We start from the raw sequence: 18,934 nt of genomic DNA on the forward strand, positions 1-18,934 counted from the left end.
CCATCCTTCTTTTTGACGAAGAAAAACCCAGCTCCCGCGGGCGACGACGATTTCTGTATAAAACCTTTGGCGAGGTTGACCCGGACGTATTCGGACATGGCTGTGGTCCCAGCGGGAGACAGGGAGTAGATTCTGCCCCTTGGGTGGGTTGAACCAGGAACAAGTTCAATTGGGCAGTCAAAAGGCCGGTGTGGAGGAAGGACCTCCGCTTCCTTCTTATCAAAGACATCGGCGTAGGAACTGTAGGCTGGAGGGAGACCCGGAAGGTCTGGGTGTGACCGGGGAGTGGCCACCAGGCAGACAGGAGTCAGACAGTGAGCTTTGCATGGATGCCCCCAGCGGAGTATCTCCCCAGTAGACCAGTCGAGAACAGGCTGATGAGTCCTTGACCATGGGAGACCAAGTAGAATGGCGTGGGAGAGCTTAGGCAAAACGTAAAAGGCTATCTTCTCTCGATGTAAGGCACCGACTTGCAACTCCACTTCTTCAGTGACCAAGGTGATGCTCATCTGTAGCGGTTTGCCATCCACCGCGGCAATCTGGAGAAGATTAGATAGAGCAACCACGGGAATTTGGTATTTGTCCACTTCTTCTGGCCGAATGAAGTTACCTGCCGAGCCGGAATCCACGTAGGCCACCTCGGACCCACGTCTCTCCCATGAAACCAGAAGCACAGAAATAGTAAGAGGTTGATAGGGATCATCGTCACCTAGGGAGGCCTCTCTTACCTGACTGAGGCGGAGGAGTTTCCCTGTCTCTTAGGACAGGTGCGGATATAGTGCGATGAAGCTCCGCAATAAAGGCACAGACCTTGTGCCCGCCTCTCTTGCTGACGCAACTCGGCCAAGTGGAGACGGTCTATCTGCATGGGCTCGAGCGAGGAGGAAGACGAAGACCCGGCCAAACGAGGACTGCCAGAATGGGTGAAAAAGAGAGCTGCCCTGGTGGATCTCCTGTCTCTCGCTGACTCCCGAGCATGCTCCTGGAAGCGTGGGTCAATGTGGGTAGCCAGCGAGAGGTCCTCTAAGGTGGTCGGGGTATCTCGACCTGTGAGTTCATCTTTAATTCTGCCTGAAAGACCACGCCAGAACGCCCCTACCAAAGCCGTGTTATTCCAGCCGAGTTCGGAGGAGATAGTGCGAAAGCGGATAGCGTACTGACCGACCGTGAGAGAACCCTGATGTAGGTTAAAGTGTGATTCGGTGAGGGCAGCTAACCGACCCGGCTCATCGAAGACCCTGCGAAAAGTATCCAAGAAAACCGGAAGACTTCAAAAAACAAGATCGTCACGTTCCCAGAGGGGATTCAACCAGGACAGGACCTCTCCCTCCAGATGGGACATAATGAAGGCTACTTTGGCCCGGTCAGAGGGATATTGCTGCGGCAACCATTCAAAGTGGAGGCTACACTGATTTAAGAACCCCCTGCAGAGCTTAGGATCTCCAGTGAAGCGAGACGGTTTGGCGAGGCGGGGCGTCGGGAGAGCTGTAGGAGCAGAGGGAGGAGTCAGAGCTGCAGCGGCAGAGTGTAGAACCGACAGGCGGCTAATAAAAGGAGGCCATGTGAGACAAAATATGGGCTTGAGTATCTTGTTGCTGGCCCAGCTCCTGTTGAAGACTAGCCAGTAAAGTGGCAGTTCCAGGATCGGCCACCTGCAGGGCCGACAAACGGGTGTCCATAGACTTCATGATAGACATAATGCGTCCCTGATTCTCCCGCAGGAAGAGTAACTCTTTCTGGGTGGCAGCAGTGGTACCGGCGGGGTCCAGGGCCTGATCGTACTGTTAGCGTGGCTGATCTGAAGCCGGAATCTCCAGGAGTGGACCCTCTGGGCCGTGGCACCAAGGGGCCCCGGGCGAGCTGCCAGGTGGAACCAACCCCTATGCAGGGACCGTTAGGAGCAGGCCCAGGGGTTCGAGTACCACGGTAGCCGGTACCGAGAGGGGTGGCTCAGGATGGACTGGAGTAGGACTGTGGGACTGAAGTGTAGATGAGAGAACAGAACTGGAACACAGGAGACAGGAGTGGAGTAAGACTGTAGACTGGAACGTGGAGGGACTGAAGTGTAGATGACAGGACAGAGCTGGAACACAGGAGACAGGAATGGAGTAAGACAGTAGACTGGAATGTGGAGGGATGGCTGGAGCAGGAACACAGGAGACAGGATTAGAGGAGGACGGAAGGACTGGAGCAGGATGGAACTGGAACACCAGAGGCAGGACTGGAGTAGGACTGAAGGACTGGAGCAGGATGAAACAGGAACACCGGAGGCAGGACTGGAGTAGGACGGAAGGACTGGAGCAGGATGGAACAGGAACACCAGAGGCAGGACTGGAGTAGGACGGAAGGACTGGAGCAGGATGGAAAAGGAACACCGCAGGCAGGACTGGAGAAGGACGGAGGGCGCACCGGAGGCAAGACTGCGGAATATAGCAGGGAACACGGATAGCAGGACTGAGAGTCTGCTGCAGGGAGCAGACGAGAACGTGACTGCAGGACTGCAGAGAGCACATGATGAAGCGAGGCCCAGTGGGCTAGGAAACACAATGATCATGCGCCTCCCTCAGAGGGAAGCGGCCTGATATGCCCCTGCCTGGTCTGCCATTGGTCAGGGAGGTGCTTCCGGGTCAGGGCATAGCCGGAGCACAAGAAGCAGGAGGGAGGCGGCGTCTTCTGCATGCAATGCACTTGCACCATAGGCCGCGAGCCTGTCAGAGGTGACCTCCGTGGATGTCGGGCGGCTGCGGCGTGGGAGCGGTGGCCGGGTGAGTATGCAGAGATGGTGTGACAGTTTGGGGTAATCCCCCTGGCCAAATTTAATGCCAAGGACTTTTGCAGAGACTTTGGGTCCTGGAAGGGTGTCCGGGAGATCAAAACCAGGATCTCCGCCTCCCAGTCAGAGACTCTCACACTTATCCTAGTTGATCTTGGACCTGGATGCCTCCGAGTAGCGATCTACCTCTGACATCAGCCACCCTGCCTCCTCGTGAGAGGAAGCAAAAACAGTGACATCATTGGCATACGCCACCACCCTCAGAGTGGCTTCCGGTGCTGCCCGGTCCATTCTGATCCCGGCCAACAGTCCACGCTCCACCCTCCTAAGAAGTAGGTCAATTGCAAACACGTACAGCAGCGGGCCCAAGGGACAAGCCTGGAGAACACCAGATCCAACCTCAAAAGAGTTGCCAATCCAACCGTTCACAAGCGGGAAACTCTCTGACCCATCATACAAGGTCTTAAGCCAATCAACAAACCCCCCCTGGCAGGCCATATCTCAGAAGGACAAACCAGAGGTACTCTTGATTAACCCAATCAAATGCTTTTGCCTGGTCCAGTGACAGCATGTACCCCTTCCATTGACCAGCCCTACCCTGCTCCATTGCCTCTCGGACACAGAGCACAGCACTAAATGTGCTGCGGCCAGGAACACAGCAGTGCTGGGGTGCAAATTTCACCAGCCGATTAAACAGCACCTTTGCCAGAACCATCCTGTCTGCATTGAGAAGCGCTATAGGACGCCAATTCTCAATGCAAGATGGGTCTTTACCCTTTGACAAGATGATCAGGGCAGACCTCCTCATTGACTTCGGCAGAGTGCCCGAGGAAAGACACTCATTGAATACCTCAGTCAAGAGGGTAACCTGTTATCATTGGGTCACTGAGGAGGAAAGCAAGACCAAGCTAAGACACAGAAAACCAGAGAGGTTGGTAACTAAGCGGATTGCAGATTGCAAAAAACCCTGCAAAAAATGTCCAACACGTCTGATAGAAAAATACTGAAGTCACACGACTTCGCCACTATATCAGCACTCTGGTATATTCTGAAAGCAGAGCAAAAAGAGGCCAATCTAATAAAGGACAAAAACAAACTGGCACAAGCAGTAACATAAGGATGGAAATTCAGCACAGCCCCAGACGGAGCTGGCTGACCACACAAAACTGAAATAGTCAAAACCAGATCAAATGTGAACAATAGCAAAAGACCACTTAGCTGAGCATGCAGGGACTGAGCTAGAAACTAAGACCTCAGGAGGCAGGAAAAAATCACCAGCAGGGATAGAGGGAGTCGGCTGTCTTAAATCCAGTCAGAAACGCTAGATCTCCAATCGTCCTCCTCATTATCAGGTGGCAGGCCTCTGTTAATTAGATCAGCTCCAATACCTCCAGTAACCACCAGAGGGAGCCCGGAAAGAGAACTCGCGACCCCTCTGTCAATATAACCAGCTCCACTACCTTCACTAGTAACCAGAGGTAGGCCAGAAAGCGTAATTCACAACAGTACCCCCCTTGAGGAGGGGTCACCGAACCCTCATTCACGCCACCAGGCCGATCAGGATGGGCCTGGTGAAAAGCACGAACCAATCTATAGGCATGAATGTCAGAAGCAGAGACCCAAGAATTATCCTCCTGGCCAAAACCCTTCCATTTGACCAAGTACTGGAGTCTCCGTCTAGCCAAACGAGAATCCAATATTTTCTCTGCCTCATATTCCACATTGCCTTTAACCAATACAGGGTCAGGAGGCGCCGCCATAGGAACTACTGGCTCCAAAAACCTCTTCAACAGAGATTTATGAAACACGTTATGGATCTTAAACGTAACTGGAAGAGCCAATCGAAGAGACAGGATTAAGAATCTCCAAAATCTTATAAGGTTCAATGAATCTTGGCTTGAACTTTGGAGACGCAACCTTCATAGGAATATTCTTTGACGACAACCAAACCATATCACCCACTTTAAACTGGGGACCAATGGTCCTATGCCGGTTGGAAAACCGTTGGGCTTTTTTCTGAGAGAGGGACAACTTATCCACCAGTTGGTCGCAAATCTGCTGCATTCTCTCTACCACAGTGTCCACACTTGGGCAGGTCGAAGATTCCACTTGCCCTGAAGATAATCGAGGATGAAACCCAAAGTTACACAAAAAGGGCGACATCAAAGTGGCAGAACTAGCTCTATTGTTTAGCGTGAATTTGGCCAAGGGCAAAAATGAGACCCAATCATCCTGATCAGCAGATATAAAACATCTCAAACAGGACTCCAATGTCTGGTTTGTTCTCTCAGTCTGCCCATTGGTCTGAGGATGAAATGCAGAGGAGAAAGATAACTGATTTCCCAGTTTGGAACAAAAAGCTCTCCAAAATCTCGAAACAAACTGGACTCCTCTGTCCGACACAATGTTCTCAGGAATCCCATGCAACTGAACCACCTGTTGTAAAAACAAGGGCACCAACTCTGAAGAAGATGGCAACTTTGGGAGTGGTACAAGATGGATCATCTTAGAAAATCTATCACAAATCACCAAGATAACAGTCATTCTCTGAGAGACAGGAAGATCAGAAATAAAATCCATTGAGATATGGGTCCATGGCCTCTTGGGCACCGGCAGGGGCATCAACAACCCACTAGAACGAGAACAGGGTTTAGACCGAGAACAAGTCCCACAGGACAGCACAAAATTCCTGTCATCACAAAATAAAGCAGGCCACCAAAATGACCGACTCACCAAATCTCTGGTATCAAAAATACCTGGATGACCAGCCAACGCGGAGAAATGAATTTCAGACATTACTCTCTTCCTCCACTGGTCAGTAACATACAATTTTCCCATAGGGCAATGTTCAGGTTTGTCCTCCTGAAATTCCTCCAGGGCACGTCTCAAATCGGGTGAAATGGCGGAAAGAACTGCCCCCTCATTTAGAATGGTAGTAGGCTCAGTCACAATAAGAGAATCCACAAAGAAACTCCTAGAAAGGGCGTCCGCCTTAACATTCTTAGTGCCCGGAAGAAAAGAGACCACAAAATTAAAACGCGTGCCCACCTAGCCTGTCTAGGATTCAAGCGTTTGGCTGATTCAAGATAAATCAAATTCTTGTGGTCGGTGAGGACCACAACTTGATGTCTAGCTCCCTCCAACCAATGTCTCCACTCTTCAATTGCCCATGTCATGGCCAACAATTCCCAATTCCCCACATCATAGTTACGTTCAGATGGGGAGAATTTTCGAGAAAAGAAAGCACAGGCATTCATTTTAGAAGTCACCGGATCTTTTTGGGACAAAACGGCTCCTGCACCAATCTCAGAAGCATCTACCTCCACCTGAAATGGGAGTGAGACATCAGGTTACCGTAGAACCGGAGCAGAAGTGAATCTCCGCTTAAGCTCTTGAAATGCCGAGACTGCCTCTGGAGACCAATTCACCACATCAGCGCCCTTTTTGGTCAGATCAGTCAGTGGTTTGACAATACTAGAAAAATTACTTATAAATTTACGATAGTAATTAGCAAAACCCAAAAACTTCTGGAGAGCCTTCAAAGAAGTGGGCTGAACCCAATCATACATGGCCTGTACCTTGGCCGGGTCCATTTCAATAGCTGACGAGGACAAAATAAATTCCAAAAATTAAATCCTCTGTACACCAAAGAGGCACTTTGATCCCTTAACATACAGGGAATTTTCCCTCACACTCTGGAACACAGTCCGGACATGTTCCACATGAGAATCCCAATCACTGGAAAAGATCAAAATATCATCCAGATAAATGCCCAAAAGGCATCACCAGGTACTCAAAATGTCCCTCCGGAGTATTAAATGCCGTCTTCCATTCATCCCCGTGCTTGATGCGAATAAGATTATACGCTCCCCTGAGGTCAAGCTTGGTAAACCAGCAGGCACTTTTAACTCTGGAAAATATATCAGAAATCAGGGGTAACGGGTACTGATATTTAACAGTGATTTTGTTAAGGGAACGATAGTCAATACAAGGCCTTAATGAACCATCTTTCTTGGCCACAAAAAACCCCCCAGCACCTAATGGTGAAGAGGATGGTCTAATATGACCCTTCTCCAATGACTCCTTGATATAAGATCGCATAGCATCATGTTCGGGTACCGATAAGTTGAAAAGCCGACCCTAGGGAAATTTACACCCGGGCATTAACTCAATTGCACAGTCATAACTCCTATGAGGAGGCAAAGACGCAGACTTACTCTCACTAAATACATCAGAAAAATCAGCCAAATAATCAGGAATATCATGAGACTAGGGAGAGGTGGAGAAAGCAGGAGTGTCACTAAGAACACATTGACAACCCCAACTTACCACAGACACAGATTTCCAATCCCATACAGGATTATGAGTCTGCAACCAGGGAAAACCCAGAACAATAGTATCATGTAAATTGTGCAACACCAAAAATTTACAATTTTCTTGGTGGTCCGGGGCGACCAGCATTATCACCTGAGTCCAAAACTGGGGTTTATTCTCCGCCAAAGGAGTAGCATCAATACCCCTCAAAGGGATAGGAGTCCGCAGGGGTATCATGGGAAAACTACAATGTTTAGCAAAGTCTAAATCCATCAGATTCAAAGCTGCTCCTGAATCACAGCAAATGTGTGCGCAAAACATTTTTCTCATTTAGGGCAGACAGAAATAATATGAGAGGCGTCTCCACAGAAAAAACACAGCTTATCACGCCTTCTAAACTTCTGACGTTGCGCCCTAGACAAAACCCTATCACATTGCATGGGTTCAGACATTCGTTCAAAAGGCGGCAACGCCTCTCGTATAGTTTTACGTTCACGTAAACGCCGATCAACTTTAATGGCTAGTGACATAGAATCATCAAGACCAGAGGGAACAGGAAATCCCACCATAACATCTTTTATGGTTTCTGCCATACCCTTCCGAAAGAGCGCTGCTAAGGCACCGTCATTCCATGTAGTAAGGACCGCCCACTTTTGGAATTTTTGACAGTATAATTCTGCAGAATACTGACCCTGGTTCAATGCCAATAGGGTTTTCTCAGCTTGATCAATAGCATTAGGTTCATCATACAACAACCCCAAGGCTTGAAAAAATGCATCCACATTAGTCAGAATAGGATCTGAAGGTGTCAGAGAAAAAGCCCAATACTGGAGATTGCCGCACAACATGGAGATGACAATTTTAACCTGCTGCACAGAGCTCCCCGATGAGTTAGACTTCAAGGCAAGAAATAGTTTACAATTATTCTTAAAATTCAAAAATTTAGACCGATCCCCAGAAAACACATCAGGAGTAGGGATTTTTGGTTCAACAGCAGATGATTGAGTGAGATAGGCAGAAATTCCCTGCACTTCAGCAGCGAGCTGTTCAACACGATCAGACAATTGCTTAATCTCCATTAAAGAAAAAATCCTCCTACGGCCCCAGAGAAAAAGAGGAAAAAATATATTAAAAAAAAAAAATTCTGACACTTTTTTTTTTTTTTTACAATTCTCTCCTGCTTTTGAGTACCCTAGAATCTGCAGTTTAGGCTGGTGATTCTGTTATGATTGGTATATATACATATACAAAATTACTTGACACTCAAAATCGGAGAAGCAATTTTTTCTTTATTGTGCATCCAGACAAAAATAGACTCATATCATATGATCGTTTTCGGTCCAACAACAGACCTTCATCAGAAAGGTCTTTTTGTTTCTTTAGAATAGACTGTAAGAGATACAGTAGGGTAAAAGATATCCTAAGGCAGGAATGAAATCCTGTTTATTTTGTAATGACTGGAGCTCGAGTCTATCAAAGGGGCTAGAAACAATGTGACTGGATGAAGCAGGCCTTAGGGAGAGAGAAGCCGCGCTGTCTGGAGCAGTATCTGCAAGGGGCTGCAGCGCTAAGAGGCCGCTGAAACAATCCAGGGTGCCGCCATGAGAGGCATTCCTGCCTTAGGATATCTTTTACCCTACTGTATCTCTTACAGTCTACTCTAAAGAAAGAAAAAAAGACCTTTCTGATGAAGGTCCGTTGTTGGACCGAAAACGTTCATATGATATGAGTCTATTTTTGTCTGGATGCACAATAAAGAAAAAATTGCTTCTCCGATTTTGAGTGACAAGTAATTTTGTATATGTCTATGGGTTGGAAACCTTACTTAAGCACCAATTCTCCTCTGTTTTTCTCTGGAGTGCCGTGTTTTTTTGTATTCTGTTATGATTGGGTCACCAAGGAGGAGCGCAAGACCAAGCTAAGCCACAGAAAACCAGAGAGGTTGGTAACTAAGCGGATTGCAGACCCCTGATCCTAGCCACACAACTAGCAGTAGCCGTGGAGCGTACCTATGATAATCCTAGACGCCTCGACACAGCCGGAGAACTAAATAAGCCTAAAGCAAGAAAGGGGAAATCTAAACTGCCCCAGAGAAGACCCCAAAGGAATAGATAGCCCCCAAACATATATTGTCGGTGAGACAAGATGAAAACACTAACGCAGGTAGGAAAATAGACTGAGCAAACGATGGGGCCCACACTAACTAGACAGGAAAGGAAAGACACTGTCTGCAATCACGCAAAAAACCCTGCAAAAAATGTCCAACACGTCTGATAGAAAAATACTGAAGTCACTAGACTTCGCCACTATATCAGCACTCTGGTATATTTTGAAAGCAGAGCAAAAAGAGGCCAATCTAATAAAGGACAAAAACAAACTCGCACAAGTAGTATCATAAGGATGGAAATTCAGCACAGCCCCAGCCGGAGCTGGCTGACCGCACAAAACTGAAATAGACAAAACCAGATCAAATGTGAACAATAGCAAAAGAACACTTAGCTGAGCATGCAGGGACTGAGCTGGAAACTAAGACCTCAGGAGGCAGGAAAAAATCACCAGCAGGGATAGAGGGAGTTGGCTGTCTTAAATCCAGTCAGAAACTCCAGATCTCCAATCGTCCTCCTCATTATCAGGTGGCAGGCCTTTGTTAATTAGGTCAGCTCCATTACCTCCAGTAACCACCAGAGAGAGCCTGGAAAGAGAACTCGCGACCCCTCTGTCAATATAACCAGCTCCACTACCTTCACTAGTAACCAGAGGTAGGCCAGAAAGCAAATTCAAAACAGGAACCAAAGCGTTCTTAAAGATCTTATAGAACTCAGTTGTTAAGCCATCTGGACCGGGTGATTTTTTTTGGGCAAGCCCTTCAATCGTCAACTTAACTTCCTCTTCCCTGATCATCTCTGTCAAAACGTCAAGAGAGGGGTCTACCCCTGGTTCGGGGACAGTTTCAGCCAGGAAAGCTGACATTTCATCCCAATTAAGATCCTTTTTCCCCCAAGAGGCGCGAGTAGAAGGATCTGACAATCTCCAGGATCCCTGATCTGGATTACCTCAGGGACCCAGCAGTGTCGACCAGTTCTGTAACCACTTTACTATTCACTGACATCTTGCAGTTTCTGTAAGGGTCGAGTGAGCTGTACTTCCCATAATCCCTCTCAAAAACCAAAGATGGCATGTCTATCGCACTGACACCTCATAAGCAAAGATTTCACTCTGGAGATATCCTCTCGGCTACATCCAGTTGAGACAAGATGCTTGAGTTTCCTCCTAAGACCCTGATACAGGTGGTATCTGCTCAGACTCCTGAGGCTCGAGAGCTGGCGGAAGAATCTCACCACCCTTTTCTTGAACATCTCCCACCACTCTGACTTAATACTACAAAGATCCAGTGTAGTACTTGCAGGCACGCAGGATGCAGTGACGAGTCGCGAGATGGTTTGGTGCTTTTTATAATAACGTTTATAGGCCTAGAGGTAACTATCCTCAGTCACAGCCTGACCAACCAAAGGGGTAACAAGAGTTGCCCTCGCAGGGGCTCCATACAAGCAAACACAACCATAGTAGAACACGACTACGTCTGGCGAAAGCCGGTCACTATAGGGACGCGGTATGGCAGACTACGGGTCCTTAACTATATAGTCAACTTAGCCGTCGTGACGTCCCTCGGCATGCTGGACGGTGGTTCTTCGGCGGAGCAGCCGCTGGGCCCAGCTGCTGAAGAGTCGATGTAGTCTTCGAGCGTTCCGACGCTCCTGTGTATCACAGCCACAGTGAAGCTATCTGTGTGTCACTGTGGAAGGATAAGTGGAGGACTTGTCCCGTTCTTACAGACCTACACTCTAGGGAGATTCCTATTCTGCCCAATTCTACAATTCACTTTTTTCACACCTGTGCCATCGAGCCTGTGACATAGCGCTCTGATATTCAGTGGGCCTCACACAATCCAAAAGTGTCCAGTGTCCACAAGTGTCTGCAGAAATTCAAAATCTCCCTTATCCTGTAGTCACTTTTTTCACACCTGTGCCATCGAGCCTGTGACATAGCGCTCTGATATTCAGTGGGCCTCACACAATCCAAAAGTGTCCAGTGTCCACAAGTGTCTGCAGAAATTCAAAATCTCCCTTATCCTGTAGTCACTTTTTTCACACCTGCTGCATCGAGCCTGTGACATAGCGCTCTGATATTCAGTGGGCCTCACACAATCCAAGTGTCCAGTGTCCACAAGTGTCTGCAGAAATTCAAAATCTCCCTTATCCTGTAGTCACTTTTTTCACACCTGTGCCATCGAGCCTGTGACATAGCGCTCCGATATTCAGTGGGCCTCACACAATCCAAAAGTGTCCAGTGTCCACAAGTGTCTGCAGAAATTCAAAATCTCCCTTATCCTGTAGTCACTTTTTTCACACCTGTGCCATCGAGCCTGCGACATAGCGCTCTGATATTCAGTGGGCCTCACACAATCCAGAAGTGTCCAGTGTCCACAAGTGTCTGCAGAAATTCAAAATCTCCCTTATCCTGTAGTCACTTTTTTCACACCTGCTGCATCGAGCCTGTGACATAGCGCTCTGATATTCAGTGGGCCTCACACAATCCAAGTGTCCAGTGTCCACAAGTGTCTGCAGAAATTCAAAATCTCCCTTATCCTGTAGTCACTTTTTTCACACCTGTGCCATCGAGCCTGTGACATAGCGCTCTGATATTCAGTGGGCCTCACACAATCCAAAAGTGTCCAGTGTCCACAAGTGTCTGCAGAAATTCAAAATCTCCCTTTCCTGTAGTCACTTTTTCCACACCTGTGCCATCGAGCCTGTGACATAGCACTCTGATATTCAGTGGGCCTCACACAATCCAAGTGTCCACAAGTGTCTGCAGAAAATCTAAATCTCCCCTGTCCTATAGACACCTTGTACCTTGTTTTACATTACTATATAGTTTGTTGGATTTTGTCTACATTTCTACCAAAAATGAGGAAGGCTGGTGGAAGAGGCCGTGGAATTGGGCGGGGGTTGGCAGCTGGTAATGATGGTGTTGGTGGTGGATCTGATGGTAGTGGCAAAAGCAAAATAGGACCGAATGCAGGAGGTGTTGAGCCTGCGTCATCGTCTGGCTCCATAAGGCTTCGAAGGCTTAGTTTTCTAGGAGTTGGCGTCTCCCCTGGCACTGGTGAGTCGCTTTTGCTCTCAGTCGCTCCCACGGTCTCCTGCTGCTTCTGTCCCAGTCTGCTGACTCATCGTGACTAGCACTCCCTGCCCCTTTAATACTGTCTCCTCCCCCAGCCCATCTGTCCATCTCAGCGGTCCGTCCCTGAACTCTGTCCCCCGGGAACAGTTTCCCCCAAAACCTAGATGACGGTCCCCTTGGTTCCGGCCCGGACACTTGGTGGGGGCCGTTCTTCCCACACCAGGAAGGGAGTAGGAGCCTCATTGCTGCGACTCCTGGTGGAGCATCTCACCCCCCTTGTCCTCTGATGTGCAGGCCAGTTGTTGGTTTCTCCTGCTCCCCACTGGCCTTGTCCCAGAGGCAGAAGTCTGGGACTTGGCTCGAGTGCTCATCCCAGGAAACCCACTCCATCCCTGGGTAGGAGAGAGAGCAAGTCCCCAAGTGGAGAGGCAGGCTCGGACTGGCCCACCGAGGTACCATTGGATCCCTCGGTGGGCCCCGCCCCCGCCCGACCATGAATGTCACTGAACAAGCCCGCTCGCGGCCCAGCTGCTGGTACCTGTGAATCACAGTCACCTCTCCTAGCATGTCTCTTGCAGCCCCCTGTGCTTATTCCATCTTCAATCTCAGCGATGTTCTATCTTTCTGTATTCAGCGGCCGCTCATTACCTATGCGCATAAGTAATGAGCGGCTGATTACATATGCGCATATGTAATGAGCGGCTCAGCTGAACCACGTGGATGCTGAAAGCAGGAAGTAGAACAGAGGTGAGATTGAAGATGGAATAAGCACCGGCCTGGGGCTGCAAGAGACATGCTAGAAGAGGTGGTGAGTGCCTCTGTCCCCTCTGTTTCCATTTGCATGACTGATGATCACTTACGGTACCCCATTTGTCTGTTCCAAAAACAGTACAGATATGTGGAAGGTCTGGACAGACGTGAGCACCGCCTAACTTTTCTGTCAGTGCCTGCAACTTACACGCTGCAGAATAACAGACTCCTGTACACCACATAAGCGCCTATTGTCACATCACATCTCATTTATTAGACACGCATTTTCAGAATACCTAAAGCTGAGAAAGCTGAGCACAATTTATGCTGCCGTGCCATGGGCAAATATTCAATATGGATCCATGCCCTCTTACCCTAGCTTCACCCTCCTTTTATAACTAATCCCCCGCCTGTTTCAATTTACATATCCTACATAATATGGCGTCACCTAGTCCTGTCCCTGCGCTCTGCCCTGTCCTGTCCCTGCGCTCTGCCCTGTCCTGTCCCTGCGCTCTGCCCTGTCCTGTCCCTGCGCTCTGCCCTGTCCACTCAGCTGCACTCTGCCCTGTCCCTGCGCTCTTCCCTGTACCCTCAGCTGCACTCTGCCCAGTCACTGCGCTCTGCCCTGTCCCTGCACTCTGCCCTGTCCCCGCGCTCTGCCCTGTCCCCTCAGCTGCACTCTGCCCTGTCCCTGCACTCTGCCCTGTCCCCGCGCTCTGCCCTGTCCCCTCAGCTGCACTCTGCCCTGTCCCCTCAGCTGCACTCTGCCCTGTCCCTGCACTCTGCCCTGTCCCCTCAGCTGCGCTCTGCCCTGTCCCTGCACTCTGCCCTGTCCCCGCGCTCTGCCCTGTCCCCGCGCTCTGCCCTGTCCCCTCAGCTGCACTCTGCCCTGTCCCCTCAGCTACACTCTGCCCTGTCCCCTCAGCTGCACTCTGCCCTGTCACTGCACTCTGCCCTGTCCCTGCGCTCTGCCCTGTCCCTGCGCTCTGCCCTGTCCCTGCACTCTGCCCTGTCCCCGCGCTCTGCCCTGTCCCCTCAGCTGCACTCTGCCCTGTCCCCTCAGCTGCACTCTGCCCTGTCCCCTCAGCTGCACTCTGCCCTGTCACTGCACTCTGCCCTGTCCCTGCGCTCTGCCCTGTCCCTGCGCTCTGCCCTGTCCCCGCGCTCTGCCCTGTCCCCTCAGCTGCACTCTGCCCTGTCCCTGCACTCTGCCCTGTCCCCTCAGCTGCGCTCTGCCCTGTCCCTGCACTCTGCCCTGTCCCCTCAGCTGCGCTCTGCCCTGTCCCTGCGCTCTGCCCTGTCCCCTCAGCTGCGCTCTACCCTGTCACTGCGCTCTGCCCTGTCCCCTCAGCTGCGCTCTGCCCTGTCCCCTCAGCTGCGCTCTGCCCTTTCCCTGCCGCCGCTCTCTTCTCTTTGGGTATGTGCACACGTTGTGGATTGTGCTGCGGATTTGGCTGAATCCGCAGGTAAAATGACCTGTGCTTTACCTGCAGATTTAGTGCAGATTTTGTGCAGATTTGGCCTGCGTTTTTACACCTGCGTATTCCTATAATGGAATGGGTGTAAAAACGCTGCGGATTCCGTACAAAGAAGTGACATGCTGCAGAAAATAAACCGCAACAAATCTGCGTAGAATTTTCCGCAGCATGTGCACAGCGGATTTGGTTTTCCATGGGATAACATGGTACTGTACACCGCATGGAAAACTGCTGCGGATTCACAGCCAAATCTGCAACATGTGCACATACCCTTCCTCTGCCTGTGCCAACGCTCTCTTCTCTGTGCCGCTACGCTCTGCATGCACCTGAGTTTTGTACAGGCCACAATATGTTTTGCGCTGTACACAAGAAATGGCCGTCCGTGTCAGTATAACTTCAAGGAAATATATCAGCAGAATTCACATTCCAATCTGCCTGCATTAGCGGACCTGATGAGGCTGGTGAATTGACTGCAAGTCCATGTCTGGTTGGCTGGATAATCCTGCATGAAGGTTTTGCTGCCTGAATCTCCGCTGGGCGTTTTCTGAGCGCTAGTCGGGTTGTGAAATTCTCATCTTATAAGGTCCCAGGATTATACAATCATTCCTACAAGCCGTGCACCAACCGGAGGAGCACAGGAGGGAGCGCTGAGTAATTACAGGGGGTGGGAGGGTGAATGCACAGGTTACACAGCCTGGAGCTGTAATACTCCTATGTTACGGGGAGCGCTGCTCCTGCAGCTGTACATTCTATCATCCCACAAGGGAGAGACGGATGTGAACTACAGCTCTGGAAAGTAATACAGCAGGTAGCTCAGGATCAGTAATGAAATGTTATAATTCTGTATGGAGGCCTATGTGGTGCCTATAATACTGTATGGAAGACTATGCGGTGCCCGTAATACTGTATGGAGGACTATGCGGTGCCCATAATACTGTATGGAGGACTATGCGGTGCCCATAATACTGTATGGAGGACTATGCGGTGCCCATAATACTGTATGGAGGACTATGCGGTGCCCATAATACTGTATGGAGGACTATGTGGTGCCCATAATTCTGTATGGCGGACTATGTGGTGCCCATAATTCTGTATGGAGGACTATGTAGTGCCCATAATACTGTATGGAGGACTATGTGGTGTCCATATTTCTGTATGGAGGCCTATGTGGTGCCCATAATTCTGTATGGAGGACTACATGGTGTCTCATAAATCTGTATGGAGGACTATGTGGTGCCCATAATTTTGTATGGAGAGATACGTGGTGTCCCATAATTCTGTATGGAGGCCTATGTGGTGCCCATAATTCTGTATGGAGGACTACATGGTGTCCCATAATTCTGTATGGAGGACTATGTGGTGCCCATAATTTTGTTTGGAGAGATACGTGGTGCCCCATAATTCTGTATGGAGAACTATGCGGTGCCCATAATTCTGTATGAAGGACTATGCGGTGCCCATAATACTGTATGTAGGGATATGTGGTGTACTGTATGCTATGCCAGGCCTGCCATTGCCATTAATGATCCCTCTTCTGGATTCTTCTGTTTGGTTCTTGTATGTGCGGTGATGGCGCTGACATCCTTGTGTTCAGACATCTTTTCTCCAAGTCTCTAAATTAAAATGTCCACTATTGTACTAATGTACGGCGAGGGGTTCCGTCGGTCCCCGCAGCTAATCGCACGGGTACCGTGAGGCTTTCGCCGCTAAGACCGGCATGTCCGGGCGAATTTTAGCCCCCCCTGCAGATCCGAACGCTTCGATTGGCTGGGCTGTGTAGCATCTACCATGGAACGCTTGTTGGGACAAAGTGATCACTATACCCCCTACGTCAATCCTTGGGGGTGTAGATTCCAAAATGGGGTTACTTTTTAACTTCAAAGTAACGCAGGTCAGAGTTGCAAAAAAATGGCCTGGGCATTAAGGTGAAAACAGGCCTGCGGCCCTAAAGGATTAAATGAATTGTAGTGCGGAAAGATCTGCAGCATATGAACAACGGTGCAGCTTTTAGTAGAATTAGGATGCTGAAATGATGCAGATTTGGAGTGGGATATACGGCAAAAGAACCCATGGTGTAAGTCTGCGGTCTCAAAGCCTAAATGTTGAGTTGTACATTACTGTAGGTGGGCCCCTAAAATTCATTCCCTTGGTGGGCCCTACACACCCCAGTCCGACCCTGTGGAGAGGTGATGGTTCTCTGGGGCACAGGAGCACACAGCAGGATCAGTAACGATCACACCCAGTTACCAGAATGCGCAACAGCTGAACAGAGCTGCACTCACTATTCTGCTGGTGCAGTCACTGTGTACATACATGACCGATCCTCTACTGATCCTGAGTTCCTGAGTTACATCCTGTATTATACCTCAGAGCTGCACTCACTGTTCTGCTGGTGCAGTCACTGTGTACATACATTACTGATCCTGAGTTACATCCTGTATTATACTCCAGAGCTGCACTCACTATTCTTCTGGTGCAGTCACAATGTACATACATTACATTACTGATCCTGAGTTACATCCTGTATTATACTCCAGAGCTGCACTCACTATTCTGCTGGTGCAGTCAAAATGTACATACATTACATTACTGATCCTGAGTTACTTCCTGTATTATACCCCAGAGCTGCACTCACTATTCTGCTGGAGGAGTTATACATACATTACATGATTACTTATATGGATCTTGGGTTGTACTTAGAGCAGCATTTACAATTCTGATGCTGGATACTTGTTATCAGACACATCCATTAGTTTGCTATCATACAGTTCTATACATTACAGCAGTAGTAGTGAGAACTGGGAATTTTCCTGTAATTGTTGCAGTTTACTTTTGCAGAGATTTATCTGTAGAGATGTGTGGCCTAAAGAATCAGCACCTCACTGTGCCTGTAGCTTGTAATAGCAGCTTCCTAGCTCAGCTCCTACACTGCAGTGGAACAGTTCTTGTTAATATTATTATTTATTTATATAGCACCATTTATTCCATGGTGCTGTACATGTTTCCTATATCATAAACCCTCAAAACCAGAATGCGGATCACTTTTAGGACCCAACTTCATGAGCAGAGGTTCGGCGTCCCACATTTCCGACTGGTGCCCTGGCGGGGTGAGATCCTCATCGGATCGATGGTTATGTCGGTCATTAAACAACCCCTTTTAAGTCTATATCATACATATATCTTTATATTAATGTTCATGTTAAGGGTTTCCTAATTCACAGTTGTGTAATAAAAAGCTAAATGCAAGAATTTCACCCCACATTAAATTTAAGCTAAAGAGAAAGAAAGAAAGAACTTGATATAAGCATCTGTACCTACCGGAGATCTGCTCTCAGTCTGTGCCCAGAATTGAATGTGATCGTCGCACTTTTCTTAGTTATTTATATGTTGAAAGTGAAAGTAAAAGTATCCAGAAGGCTCAAAATCTGAAACTACATAAAATATATAAATATTATAGCTGTGTTCAACTTATAAGAAAGACAAAAAAAAAGGGTGGGAGGGAGGAGAGACACAGAAGGAAAAGAGAGAGAAAGGCGGAAGAAAGGAATGGGAGGGAGGGAAGGAGGAGAGAGTGAAAGAAAAAAAGATAAGAATAAGAAGGAAGGACAAAATGAAAGAATGAAGGAGAGAGAGAGAGAGAGAGAGAAAGAAAGAAAAGCATAGAATGAAGAGAGGGACAAAGGAGAGAGGGAGGGATAGGGAGAGAGAAAGAGATAAAGACACGAAAAAGACAGGTAAAAAAGAGAACAAAGGAGAGAAAGAAGGAAAAGGAAGGAAAGAGAGACAGAAGGAAAAGAGAGAAGGAAGGAAGGAAAGAGGGTGGTATGGAGGAGAGAGAAAGACAAAAAAAAACAGGAAAAAGAAGGAAGGACAAAAAGAGAGAATGAAGTAGAGAAAAAAATAAAAGTATAGAAGGAAGGGAGTGACAAAGGAGAGAGGGAGGGGTAGAGAGTGAGAAAGAGAGAAAGAAAGACAAGAAAAAGAAGAACGGACAAAAAAAGAAGAGGAAGAAGGAAAAGGAAGGAAAGAGAGAGACAGAAAGAAAAGAAAGATAGAGAAGGAAGGAAAGATAGGGAGGGATAGAGGACAGAGAAAGCCAAAATTACAAAAAAAAAACAAAACAAGAAAAAGCGTGGCCATAAAGAGAGAATGAAGGAGCAAAAGAAGCAAAAGTACACAAGGAAGGGAGCGACAAAGGAGAGAGAGAAATAAAAACCATAAAAAGAAGACAGGTGAAAAGAACAAACAAAAGAAAGAAATAAAGAAAGAAGGAAAAGGAAGGAAGGAAAGAAAGGGAGGAATGGAGGAGAGAGGGAGAGAGAGAGAATAATAGATAAAAACAAGAAAAAGAAGGAAGGACAAAAAAGAGGGAGCAAATGAGTGTGAGCAGGTTGCAGTGACGGACAGGAGGCAGAGCAAGGGTTAACAATTTTTA

The 18,934-nt window shown here is 48.3% G+C and overlaps 1 protein-coding gene across 4 annotated transcripts in view; it reads right to left on the bottom strand.

Annotated features, from left to right (window-relative positions):
• The window catches only part of LOC141085377 (guanylate-binding protein 3-like), a 92,272-nt gene that overhangs the window by 26,560 nt on the left and 46,778 nt on the right, over positions 1 to 18,934 (bottom strand). For 3 of the 4 annotated variants that reach the window (XM_073570678.1, XM_073570679.1, XM_073570682.1), the window contains exon 2: positions 17,818 to 17,930. The gene's annotated coding sequence lies outside the window, so the exon portion shown is untranslated. Of the gene's footprint in view, positions 1 to 17,817; positions 18,318 to 18,934 lie in introns of those variants that run through there. The other variant, XM_073570680.1, reaches the window with a different exon arrangement.

The sequence above is a fragment of the Dendrobates tinctorius genome, unplaced genomic scaffold (assembly GCF_039654945.1).
Source record: "Dendrobates tinctorius isolate UK_male_01 unplaced genomic scaffold, ASM3965494v1 ptg000028l, whole genome shotgun sequence".
NCBI classification, from domain to species: Eukaryota; Metazoa; Chordata; class Amphibia; order Anura; family Dendrobatidae; genus Dendrobates; species Dendrobates tinctorius.